Raw genomic sequence first — 11,221 nt, forward strand, 5'->3', positions numbered from 1 at the left:
TTTGCTTTGGTTGTTGTTTCCTTAGCTGTACAGAAGCTTTTCAGTTAAATTAAGTCCCATTTGTTTATTTTTGTTGTTGTTGCAATTTCCAATGAAGTCTTCTTCATAAAATCTTTCCTCAGGCCAATATCTTCCAGTGTTTTCCCCACACTTTCTTCAAGGATTTTTATTGTTTCATGCCTCAGATTTAAATCTTTTATCCATATTGACTTAATTTTTGTAAGTGGTGAGCGATGCGGGTCCAGTTTCAGTCTTTTACATGGTTATCCAGTTCTGCCAGCACCATTTATTGAATAGGGATTCTTATCTCCAGTGTATGTTCTTATTTGGTTTATCAAAGATCAGGTGGCTGTAAGATGAAACTAATCAGTTTTATCTCATGGTTTTCTATTCAGTTCCAAATGTCAATGTCCCTATTTTTGTGTCAATACCATGCTGTTTTGATCACTAAGACCTTGTATTATAGTTGAAAGGCTGGTAGAGTGAGACCCCCTGGCTTTGTTTTTATTACTAATGATTGCCTTGGCTATACCTGGTTTCTTCTGGTTCCATACAAAATGAAGAATTATTTTCTCCAAATCTTGAAAGTATGATGATGGTATTTTAATGCATTGAATCTGTAGATTGCTTTGGGTAGTGTAAGCATTTTAACAACGTTGATTCTTCCCAACCATGAGCATGGTATGTTCTTTCATTTGTTAATGTCTTCTGCTATTTCTTTTCTTAAGGTTTCATCATTTTCTTTGTAGAGGTCCTTTACCTTTTTTGTTAGGTTTATTCCTAGGTATTTAATTTTTTTTGAAGCTACTGTGAAGGTAATTGTGTCCTTGATTAGCTTCTCATCTTGGCTGTTGTTGGCATATACAAAAGTTATTGATTTGTGGACATTGATTTTATATCCTGAGATATTGCTGTATTTTTTGATCACTTCCAGGAGTCTTGTGGTTAAATCTTTGGGGTCCTCTAAGTATAAGATCATATTGTCAGCAAAGACGGAGAGTTTGACCTCCTCTGCTCCCATTTGGATGCCCTTTATTTCCTTCTCTTGCCTGATTGTATTGTCTAGAATTTCCAGCACTACATTGAATAGTAGTGGTGACAGAGGATAACTTTGTCTATTTTCTAGTTTTCAATGTGCTGCTCTCTCACTTCATTGGTTAGGTTTATTTCTAAGTATTTTATTCTTTCTGATGCCATGTAAATGAAATTGTTTTCTTAATTTCCTTTTCAGATTGTTCATTGTTAGTCTTCCACACCCTTCTTGCTGCCTAGGTCAGGCCCTCACTCTTTATCCCTTCCATTACTGTAGTAGCCTCTGAAATAGTGTGTTATTCTCTACTTTGTAGCTGAAATAGCTTTTCTAAAATACAATAATGGTCTTATATTAGTCAGGTTTTTTGTTTGTAATGAGCAAAACCCAATTCAAACATACTAGGCAAGTCAGGAGATTTATTTGACCTATATCACTGGGAAATCCAAGAGAAGGGTCTGACTTTACGCTCAGCTTGATATGGACTTCTAAACTTATGTACTACTGGGCTTGATGATCACTGGTATGCCAGGACTCATACCCTACCAGCTGCATGATCTAGCAAAAAGAGAACATCTTTCCACATGGTTTTGGCAAATGGTCCCAATAAGGATCACAGATCTATTCCTGAATCAATCACTGATGCTCACGTCATAGGGTCTTCTCTCTGGCCAGACCTAAGTTATACATTCATCACCTGTGGTTTAGAGGACAGAATCAGCCCCATCCAAACCCCATGAATTGTTTCTATTATCAGCTGAAGGGGGAAGGGAGTCTTGGCAGTCAAACACAACCAATATACATGACGTGTCTTTGCATAATTGTCAAACTCCTTAGCATGCTGTATATGCATATACCTTGCTTCCACATATAGTTTTGCCTTTTTTAATTTGATACCTTGTCCTTTAAGGTTCAATTTTAGCAGCACTTCACAACTTCCTTTTAGCCTGGCAAAGTGGCTAGGGATTCCCTTTTTGTGATTCCATAGTGCCCTGGACCTCTGGTATCCTAGCCTGAACAGATTTTTGTGTGATCAACAATGTTTGTCAACACTGACTTTCCTACAGGATCCTACCCCTGGGAGCTTAAAATATACACATCTACCCCCTAGTGTAGCTCAAATCCATTAGAGTCTGGGGGTGTGCAATGAGAGGATATCTGTCTATATATCTCATCTTTTCTGAAGCTCCCCAGGTGATTCTGAAGTACAGCTGGGCTTAGTAACTATTGAGTTTCATCATTAATTCCATCCAGCTCTAAAATTCTGTGATTCTAGCCCAGGTTTTGGTAGGATCACCTCCTTTTCTTTATCTCTCTCCTCTCTTCCTCTTCCTTCTCCCTTCTTCTTTTTCTGGCTATACCATTTAGAGATGTCAAAGATATAGTTCTGTTAAAAAAAAAAAAAGAACAGAATATGTGCTTAGGTGCTTTGAGACTATTTCAGTCTCAAAATAACCCACTAAGATTACCTAGGTTATTTGAGAATGAATTACTTTTTCTGTTGCCTTCTTCTGATTCTCAGCCCAGTCTCTGCATAAATGGGACACAGCTCCATAGCTGTGCCTGTGGGCTCAGCCAGGCCTACACTGAACAGTCATTTGAGGCACTTCCTGTAATGTTTCATGCTGTTGTGTTGTTGACATTCAGTGCATGTGTTTGTCATTGACACACAGGCTCCCATTCCAGCTGGAAAGCCTTGCCTTTCATCTAGAAGCTGTTTAAAGAAAATGTTCCTACTTATCTCAAAGCCAGAGAGAGTGGATGGGCGGGAGGAGTTTGTTTGCCCACATCTTCAAACGCACTGTGTTTTGGGAATGCCAACAGGACTGTTTTAATTTGCTCCCTACAAAGGCAGACTTCTGTTGCTTTTCCTGAGATCCTGATGGAAGAGTGTTTGTCTTTAATGTCATGAGAAGAGATAGCACAGCTGTGTTTATGGTGGGAGTTACCTGTAATTTATGTTGTAACTTAAACATTTAGGAAGATTAGCTGTTTCCTTTTACTTGAAGTCCTAAATTTTTTTTCTTTCTCTCTCTTTTTTTAAAAGTTCAACTCCAATTTTTTTTTTTTTTTTAGGTATCAGGGAGTCAGTTGGAAAATCAGGACTTCTGTTCTCTGGTACAGAATTGGAATTACTAAAGTAATAGTATTTTAGAATGTGAACATATCCTTAATTTTAATTAAAAAAAATAAGCAAATGATGAAAAACTAACCAAACTGCTTATCTAAACGAGGGCAGGACATTTCTTAGGAGGCTTGTGACACCCGAGCCAATCATATCATGTGCCTCCCTTTCCAGCTCCTTTGCTGTGTTGGTTTAGTTCAGATCATGCTAAATTTTAATATCCTGAAAAATTGACTGTCAGGGATGTTGGGGGAAAATGAGCTGAATTAATGCCACTCAGGTTTTGGAATTGGAACAGGAGCTCAGGGTACAGTAGTTGTGGACAAATGGAAACTAATAGGACCCCAGGTGTTTGTTTTTTAAGCACCAACAAATGAATTTCCTCCCCTTATCTAAAAACTTGAGGGGAAAAATGTATTTTCCCCTCCTTGGCTCACAAAAATTAGAGGCCTTTGTTTATATTTATTGTTAGGACATTTTCTTGAAAAACTAACCTCCTGTGGAAAAAAGTTCACTAGACTCTCCAAAGCAAACTAAAGTATAACATTGTTTATGAACCAATTCAGCAGACATTTACTGAGTACCTACTATATCTGGGCATTGTGGAAGGAATATAAAAATGATAATGAGTGCTACATCTATACAAATACATTTAAGAAAATATGGTAAGTGTTTCAGTAATTGCTACTGGTCACAGGTATCAAAAAAGACATAAAATACTTTAATGCCTGTCTATGACATTTGCTTCTGCTAGAAATATTGGGGCCCTTTGACAAAAGTCAAAGAGGTTGATCTAGTCTGACTCATTTTTTGTGAGCCTATATTATATTCTTTTCCACATTTTCCCCAATTCTGAGAAGTAGGCAATTCTCGAATTTTCCTGAACATTGATTGCCAATTTCACTGGTTTGTGCTTTTCAAAATCTCTATTAGACATTGTTTGATCATTTATGTTTCTCTGGCTTTCCCTATAGGCAGTACCATGGACTGGGAATGGAGACTTGGTGTACTATGCTATACTCAAGTCATCAGCAATATGTGGGCTTGCAGCCCTCCATTAGCTTGATCAAAATCAATATGACCATTGGATTTCTTAGCTTAAACAAAGGGCAGACTGTTAACACTATCCCCACAAAATTGGCAGACAAGTTCTCCTTGGCTGCTCAGAAAGCACCCAGCAAAATGCCTTCCTGGGTTCCATAGGTCGAGTCTGAATTTGTTCCAGAGTTACTACACAGACAATTTGCTGATGATAAAGGAGCATTTTCCCCCTTTCCTAGGACAGTAATTTAGAATGTGAACATACCCTTAGGGAAATGTGAATTTCCCTAATATGTTTTTTTGTTTCCTCAGAGAGGCACAGATTTCCCCAAGTTACGGATGGTACTGATATATATGAGTTGTATCTAGATTTCAGGAATGGTTTGGTTTGATTATATCCTTACTCCATTTTAAGTTGTAACTTTATATTTTGCTATGCTTCCTTACAAAGCATGGCCCTCCCTCTGTACTGTGGACATTTTTTTTAATTGCTTTAGGATAATTTTCAGTATTCAAAAGATGAGGAATGTGTATATGCATGTATTTGATGCAAAAATTTAGGGTAAATCCTTATTTCTCTTCTGTTCTTCCAGGTAGAATCATGTCAACAGGAGACAGTCTGATCTCTTAGGATTAGAAAGTGAGTGCACAGAATTATGCTATTTACTTGGAACTTCTCTGACGGGCTCATTGGTGACCCCAGTGGAGATTCTGGGTATTACTCTTAATGCTTCATTTCTCTCTGACACCTTTAAATGTGACACCTGAAAATCACCAGCCTAAAACCACATGCTTACTGGCTCAGCAAAACATCAAAGCCAGCCAAAAAGATCATAACAAATATTGTGAGATACAGTCAGTTTCTGACTGCCTGAGAGACCTCAGAATCACAACTAATGATTCAAAAAATATTGAGAGTAGAGCAACATGTTGAAAGTTAACAGATGTGGAATAGCTGCCCAAATATGAATTCCTAGATCAACCTGAGCACAACTTGTCTCTAGTGGGACTTCACAATGGAATGTGGAACTTCCTTCTAACCTGCTGAGGGAATGCAGGCTGGGTAGATACGCAGGGAGGCACAGTTCCCGGGAAGATCAGGGGAGACTGAACGATCTGCTGGGGAACAAGGAAGGAGGATCACCTGCATGGATTAGAGACCAGAAATTAAACTAAAAGACCATTATGTGGTGCTGAGGTAGGGAGTTCTGGGAATAATTTGACAGTGTCTTTAGAATGTTAGTAATGATTTTGCTCTGACTCAGTAATTGCATTTTCAAGAAAATATGTTACAAAAATAATCAGAAATGTGTATAAGAATTTATTTACAAATATTTAAAACACATTTTTATTTAAGTAGTGAAAAATTAGAAGTAACCTGAATATTCAATAAAAGCATCTTGATAAAACAAATAGTGGTAAAGCCATTTAGTGAAATGCTATGTAGGTAATAAAAAGTGAAATATTCAGTGCTTATAGTGTAATGTCTCGTAGCTTGCTTCTTAAACTTAATAGTGTTTTGTGAACATTTTCCTTGTCCCTCAATTTTCATCTACAGGAGGATTTTTGTGGCTATGGAATGCCACCTTAAAATGGTATGTTACTCAATGAATCCCCAACAAATAAAAAGAAATGATATCTTACTTTTAGGAATGCAGAATGGTACAATCAATTGGCAAAGACTGGAAACCACCAGGATGCCTTTCAGTTAGTGAATGGATAAACTGTGGACCTCAGGCGAAGGAGTGCTACTCAGCAATAAAAGATAAACTATTAGTTCAGGAACAATATGGATGAATCTTTAATGCGTTTCACTAACTGAAAGAAGTCACACTAAAAAGACTACATATGATCCTAACCATATGACATTATGGAAACGGCAGAGCTATAGGCATAAAAAATAAAAGTGACTGCCAAGAGTAGGCAATGATGAGGCCGGACTAGGAAGAGGCAGCAGGAGGGAAATGTTAGGGAGATGGAACTACTTGGTGGCATGATGGTGGTGGCGGATGTATGACTATGCATTTGTTAAAATCCATAGCACTGTACATCCCAAAGAATAAACTTTTCCATATGTGAATTTCTAGTAAAAATCAGCCAGGATATAGAGGGAATCCCAAATGCAATACAAACAGTAATAAGTGAACCTGGTTCTATTACAAATTAATAACAAACCATTGAAGGGGTGCAGAAGAAAAGAACCAACTTAAGTCATTTAATAGTATTCTGACTCGATACTATAAGGCCAAAGACAAAAGGAACTGTATAAATACTGCCCTTAGTAAATTTATTTCTTACATGAGTTTGGGTTAACAATTATTACTTTGCATGTATACTAGAGTTGGCCAAATGAGTAAAGGCATGGTAGATGGCAAAAACCAGGTTTCTTGCTATCAGAGAAAGATGGTTACCGAAAAAGGTAAAGGAAAGGCTAGAATAAACCACAAAATACAGAGTTAGAATCAGAGGTATCAGTTTAAACTTTTATATACACACACAAATGGAAAGATACAGAAATAAATATGAATATGTATACACATGGGTTAATATACCTGCATATATTTCCAAACTCTGTCTGGCCCAGGACCAATGAGCTCATATAGCACCCAGGTTTTAGCATCTAAATACCATTTTTCTAAGACAAGAATCAGTGCTCACTGACGAGGTGATTGATTCCAGGGCTGGTACAGGAAAAATACAAGATGAGCCTGGACCATCTCTTTGTGCCAGGAAGTAAAGTACTTTCAAAAAAAGAAAGAAAGAAAGAATGAATAAAAAAGGATGAGAAAACATGTATGTCAAAAGGACAAAGGAATTGATTTGAAAGAGCTCCCAATGGCCAAAGAAGGAAACAATTTAAGCAACAAAATAAATAATAATATTATTGGATTATAACTCATAGAATAAGATATCCACAAGTCTATACTGGTATAATTAAGTAAGTCAAAATAAGAAAGAAAAGATAGCTCTTTTTAACAGACAATCCTACTTATTTTCTTTCTTTATTTATTATATATGAAGGAATGAGGTTATAGCAAATCAGCAGTAGAACACAGTGAATTGCCTCAAGTAAGATCTACCAAGGAATGTAGAACTTAGTGGGTGAAAGTTGGAGGAGAAAAGGATACTTATTTGGTTTTAACGTATCTCCCATAAGTTATTTGTTAAAGAACCCCAAAGGGAAAAATAGCAACTTTGCTGCAGGAAGGCCCAACAGACAGCACTTTACCCAAATGATGGAAGTTGACATCGGTAGTAATCAGATATATGATATCAACAATCTCCTGATGTGAAATTCTGAGAAAGGCACATTGCTTCTGTGGATTATATTACCCCAAACACATAATAACCTCAATCTAATTATGACAAAACATCAGGAAACCCCAAATTAAGGGACAAAATGGACTGATAAGTTCTCTTCACAAATGTCAAGTTCACTTGAATGACAAGGAAATACTAGGGTGTCACATATGGGAGGAGACAAAGGAGACATGACAATTAATGCAGTATGGGATCCTGGATTGGCTTTCAGAACAGAAAATATCACTAGTAGAAAAACTGGTAAAATCTGAATAAAACTGGTAGTCTTGTATCAATGTTAATTTGTTACTTTTAATAATTCAGTTATGCAAGATGGTATCATTAGCAGCAGCAGAATGAAAGATTGTAGTAGGTAGCATCCTCCCCCCCCTCCCCCCGCCATGTCCATATTCTAGTCCTGGAACATATGAAAGGTTACATTTTATGGCAAAGGGAACACTGAAGAAGGAATTAAGGTATAAGGACCTTAAATTGGAAAGAGATTATCTGGATTATCCAGTGTAATGACACGGGGCCTTTAAAAGTGAAAGAGTAAGCACGAGAGATTGAATTCAGCCAACAACTTGAATGTGCAGGGATTCCTGTCTCTACCTTCCAGAAAGGAACAAAGCCCTTGATTTTAGCCCAGTGAGATTCACGTTGGACTTCCAACCTACAGGGCTGAAAGTTAATGTTTGTGGTATTTTATAGCACTAAATTTGTATTAATTTGTTACAGGAAAAATAGAAAATAAACTCAAGGATACATGGTAGACCTCTGTATTATTAAATTTTCAATGTCTAAAATTATTCCGAGGAGGACCCCCAGGGAAATTGAAGCAATACCAAAAATATATTACTGAGATCTGATCAAACTAAAAAGCTTCTGCACTGCCAAGAACACAGTAAGTAAAGCAAGCAGACAGTCTTCAGAATGGGAGAGGATATTTGCAGGTTATGTTTCCAATGGTCTGATAACCAGAATCCACAGAGAACTCAAACTTATTAATAAGAAAAGAACAAGTGATCCCATTTCACTGTGGGCAAGAGACCTGAACAAAAGCTTCTCTGAAGAAGACAGGTGCATAGTCTATAGACACGTGAAAAAATGCTCATCATCTTTAATCATCAGAGAAATGCAAATCAAAACCACTGTGAGATACCATCTAACTCCAGTAAGAGTAGCCCACATAACAAAATCCCAAAACTACAGATGTTGGCATGGATGTGGAGAAAAGGGAACACTTCTCCACTGCTGGTGGGAATGCAAGCTAATACGTTTCTTTGGGAAAGAAGTTTGGAGAACACTCAGGGATTGAAAAATTGACCTGCCATTGGATCCTGCAATTCCTCTACTAGGAGTATATTCAAAAGACAAAACATCACTTTGCAAAAAAGATATTTGCACCAGATTATTCACTGCAGCTCAATTTGTAATAGCCAAGTCATGGAAGAAGCCCGAGTGCCCATTGACCCATGAATGGATTAATAAATTATGGTATATGTATACCATGGAATACTATGCAGCCTTATAAAAGATGGAGACTTTACCTCTTTTATGTTTACATGGAGGGACCTGGGACATATTCTCCTAAGTAGTTCAAGAACGGAGGAAAAAGTAACCAATGTACTCAGTACTTCTATGAAACCTACTTATATTTACTCAAACTTTCTCATGAAAGATAGAACACAACTATAGCCCAGGATGAAGAAGAGAAATGGAGTGGGAAGGAAGAGGAGGGGGGAGGTTTGATAGAGGGAGGGTAAATGGCAGGACCACACCTATGGAGCATATTGCAAGAGTACAAGTCAAATCTATCAAGTGTAGAACATAAATGTCTTAACACGGCCTTCTGATGGCAACCTTACATGGCACTAATCCCAGTTATGAGGGCTCCACCCTCATAACTAATCACTCCTAGAGGCCCCACCTCTGTCACACTGGGAATTACATTTCATTGTACAAATTTTGAGGAAACACAAACATTCAGTGTATAGGAAGTATTCTCCTTTATTTGCTATCTAATGTAGTTTGAACTCTTGTTCCTGTTGTGAGATTCTTGCTTGAAACTTTGAAGATTTTATGTTTAATTTATTAAGAGAGAGTAAAAGCTTTTTTTTTTTTTTTTTAAATAAACACTCTTTTTGTTTATGTAGTTAGCTAGTTCTGAGCAGGGCAGATGACAGATATGGTTAGGCTATTTTGGATTATTTCAGGTAAGGCTGACCTGGGCTGTGATGAAAATGAGGCTGATTAAGACTTTGCAGGTGAGTTTGTTATCCAGATCTTGCAGGTGGATTGTTTTGAGAACAGAGTTAATTAAGAGGCTGGGAGACTTCCAGGAAGCAGCTGATACTACTCAAAGTTGTGTATAAATCCTCCAAATTGTGCTTTCCGTGGAGCCTGCAGTCCCTAGGACAGGGGCCTGGCTTGCTATGCAAGTTGTTAATAAGCTTTCTTTTCCTTTCTAAAACGTTACTTGCTGTTTTCAATAATTTTGACGGTTAGTTCAAACCACCGTGCTGCTCTGACATTTTCTCCGGGAGTTGGAAGAACAGCAATTTATGACTCTCAGCATCTGAGTAATGCACCAAGTTGACTTTTCTCCCTGGTAATTAAACGTCATCCTCGGACTCCACTCAGGTACTGTGACTCTTTCTGATCACAAGGTGGGCTTCAAGTCAACCTGGTCTTTAGGAGAGGAGAACGGTGTGAAAACAAAATACATAACCTGTGTTCCACTGGCTCGCATCCTCGTTCACCTCACAGCTGAGGCAGGACTCCACTCTCTCCCCAACTCCTCCTCTCTCTCACTGTGGCTTTTGGGAATTTGAGTCAGTCCCATCCTCTTGTATCCCCCCAGTCCTCCAGTATGGACACCTCCCATGGGTCCAGCTTCTCTCCCCTCCCCAACAAACTTTCCTCTAACGACTCACTGCCATTGCTTCTACCTTCACTTTGGCCAAAAAAGCCCCTTTCTGTGCTTGGCCCCACTTATACATGTGGAAATTCCACTCAGTTTTAGGACTTGTGTTACAGGCTCTCCTATAAGCATGATGGGAGGTGATTTCATTGCCGGGCACACAGACCCCCCTAGATATAGTACTGGTAAATTTTCATTTCATATAAATAGAATGTATCTTCTAGCTCATGGTTTATGCAATTGATTTTGTTACTTCCGACATCTCTCTCATATTGTAGTTATAATTAATTTTTTCCCCTGAGAAGTTGGAAGACTTGTCTCCTGATGCTGTGGAGACTCACACCCCCTCCCCTTAAGTGTGAAGGCTTTTCTGGCTTCCTGGGTGGGTTCCTAATCTCTTCTGGGCTTGTCTAACTTAGTGCACATGGCTCCCTTAGAATGCTACTTCGTCTCCCAAGCTCTCCCTTTACGGGTCCTTTTAGCCTTCTCTACAGCAGATTTTGTCAGAGCTTATTCATTTTTGTATTTTCTTCACCCCACGTGATATCTGATGCACAGAATTGTTTCATTAAGGTTCAGTCCTCTCTCTGTAGAGATCGTTGTATTTGTAGTATGGCACAATTGAGAAATGTGAATTCTACTTTATATCCAGGAGTTTTGTTATTCACATACATTTATCATACAAAAGTAGAACATCCTGATAAAAGAAGAAAAGGAAAGTTTTCTATAACTCCACTTCCTACAGATTATCGTTGTTACTATCTAGGCATATCGTCATTAGTTCCCTAATGATGGGGATACA

The sequence above is a fragment of the Otolemur garnettii genome, unplaced genomic scaffold (assembly GCF_000181295.1).
Source record: "Otolemur garnettii isolate 467f Iridium unplaced genomic scaffold, OtoGar3 scaffold00006, whole genome shotgun sequence".
Taxonomy (NCBI): Eukaryota; Metazoa; Chordata; class Mammalia; order Primates; family Galagidae; genus Otolemur; species Otolemur garnettii.